The following is a 2,806-nucleotide window of genomic DNA, read 5'->3' on the forward strand; positions in this document are numbered from 1 at the left end:
GATTGGACCTCACACGTGTGCTGATGATGGAGCCCATTGATGGAGCCCCTGTCTCAGTCATTCCGATTGGACCTCACACGTGTGCTGATGGTGGAGCCCGTTGATGGAGCCCCTGTCTCAGTCCATCGGATTGAGGCCTCCCTCTTTGTTGCTGCCCTCTGACTCTAGTCCTGCTGGCATGGTGGTTATGACTGGGGATGTGCTCTGCAGGGTTGGCAGTTCTAAATTGCCAGCTACTCTGAGGGAGAAAGATGGGGCTTTCTACTCCTGTACACAGTGACTGTATCAGAAACTCACAGTGGCAGTTCTACCCTTTTTTATAAGGTCACCTTGAGTTGGCATGAACTTGATGGCAGTGAGGGTTTTTTTTGTTTATTTTTCTTACTTTACCACGCATAATGTGCTTCTTTTTAAAAAAATCTTTTTATTGGGGGTTCATACAACTCTTATCACAATCCATACATACATCAATTGTATAAAGCACATTTCGCTCATCATTCTCAAAACATTTGCTCTCTACGTAAGCCCCTGGCATCAGCTCCTTATTTTTCCCCCTCCTCCCCATCCCCTCTCCCTCATGAACCCTTAGTAATTTATAAATTGTTATTTTGTCAACAGTTTTGAGCCATTTGAAGTTCTTCAATAAAGTGCTCTAAAATATATCTTACTCTGTCCGATATCTTTCTTCACTCACTTTTCTGTTATCCGTCCCCCAGGGAGGAGGTTATATGTAGATCCTTATAATCTGTTGCCCCTCCCGGTATCGCCACTCTCACCACTGGTCCTGAAGGGATCATCCTTCCAGGATTCCCGATGTTTCCAGTTCTTACCTGTACCAGTGTACATCCTCTGGTCTAGCCAGATTTGTAAGGTAGAATTGGGATCATGGCAATGGGTAGGGAGGAAGCATTTAGGAACTAGAGTAAAGTTGTATGTTTCATTGTTGCTACACTGCAACCTGATTGGCTCGTCACCTCCCTGTGACCCTTCTGTAAGGGAATGTCCAGTTACCCACAGATGGGCTTTGGATCCACACCCTGCACTCCCCCTCATTCACAATGATATGATTTTTTGTTCTTTGATGCCTGATACCTCATCCCTTCGACACCTCGTGATCACACAGGCTGGTGTGCTTCTTGCATGTGGGCTTTGTTGCTTCTGAGCTAGATGGCCGCTTGTTTACCTTCAAGCCTTTAAGACCCCAGACGCTACATCTTTTGATAGCCAGGCACTATCAGCTTTCTTCACCACATTTGCTTATGCACCCATTTGTCTTCAGCGATCGTATCAGGGAGGTGAGCACACAATGATGTGATTTTTTGTTCTTTGATGCCTGATAACTGATCCTTTCGGCACCTCGTAATCACACAGGCTGGTGTGCTTCTTCCATGTGGGCTTTGTTGCTTCTGAGCTAGATGACCGCTTGTTTACCTTCATGCCTTTAAGACTTAAGGGAATGGGCTCTTCTTATAACATGGTCAAAGTACATGATATGAAGTCTTGACATTCTTGCCTCAAAGGAATATTCTGGCTGTATTACTTCCAAGATAGATTTGCTTGTTCTTTTGGTAGTGTATAGTACTTTTGTTCTCCTGCACCATAATTCAAATGCATCGATTCTTCTTCAGTCTTCTTTACTCAATGTCCAACAAGTCACATGCAGGTGAGGCCATGGCAAATATCATGGTTTGGGTCACAGGCCCATCGGAGTCCTCAGAGTACCATCTTTGCTGCCACTGTGCTGCAGATTTACCTAACGCAATACGTCTTTTAATCTCTTGACTGCTGCTTCCATGAACATTGATTGTGGATCCAAGCAAGATGAAATCCTTGGCAACGTCAATCTTGTCTGCATTTATTATGAGGTCGCCTATTGATCCCGTTGTGAGGATTTTAGACTTTGTTACGTTGAATGGTAATCCATACTGAAGCCTGGAATCCTTGATCTTCCACGGCAAGTGCTTCAAGTCCTCCTTGCATGCTTTCAGCAAGATTGTGTCATCTGCACATTGCAAGTTGTTAATAAGCCTTCCTGCAATCTCGATGCCACATTCGTCGTCATATAAGCCAGCTCTTCTCTGCTGATTGGCTCAGCGTACAGACTGAAGAAGTGTGGTGAGAGGATACAACCCTGACGCACACCTTTCCTGACTGTAAACCAGGCAGTATTCCCTTGGTTTGTTTGCACGACAGTGTTTTATCTTTGTACACATTCTGCAGGGGTACAGTCGGGTGTTCTGGAAATCCTCTTGCTCATCTGCTGCCTCCTGAAATGGTGGAATGTCAGCTAGTTCTTTTTGATATAGTGACTGTGTATTCTTTCCATCTTCTCTTGATGCTTCTTGCATTATTTAATATTTTGTCTATAGACTTTCATTATGGCAACTTGAGGCTTGGTTTTTTTCTTTTTTCCAAACCATTTTATTAGGAGTTAATCCAGACATCATACCATTCCACAGTTCAATCATATAAAAAAGTCTTGTACAATTGCTACCAAGATCAGTTTCAAAATATCCTCTTCCTTTTTGAACTCTTTGATATCAGCCCCCCTTTATGCCCCACCTTCCCTGCTGTACCACCAAGGAACCCTTATTCTAGTTGTCTCTACAGATTCACTGAACCTGGGCTTCATGTACCAAAAAACATAGAAAAACACAAAACAGAAAGTCAAGAAGGCCACCAACAATGACAAAATACAACAGAGATAAACCCCACTAACTTTTTTTTTTTTTTTAGTAATTTTACTAGGGGCTCATACAACTCTTATCACAATCCATACACACATCAATTGTGTAAAGCACATTTG

At 43.1% G+C, this 2,806-nt stretch overlaps 1 protein-coding gene across 1 annotated transcript in view; it reads left to right on the forward strand.

Annotated features, from left to right (window-relative positions):
* The window catches only part of NSUN7 (NOP2/Sun RNA methyltransferase family member 7), a 63,036-nt gene that overhangs the window by 40,128 nt on the left and 20,102 nt on the right, over positions 1-2,806 (forward strand). The window lies entirely within an intron of this gene.

This window comes from Echinops telfairi, unplaced genomic scaffold (genome assembly GCF_000313985.2).
Source record: "Echinops telfairi isolate 266 unplaced genomic scaffold, ASM31398v2 ScPeMD7_7468;HRSCAF=8506_0, whole genome shotgun sequence".
NCBI classification, from domain to species: Eukaryota; Metazoa; Chordata; class Mammalia; order Afrosoricida; family Tenrecidae; genus Echinops; species Echinops telfairi.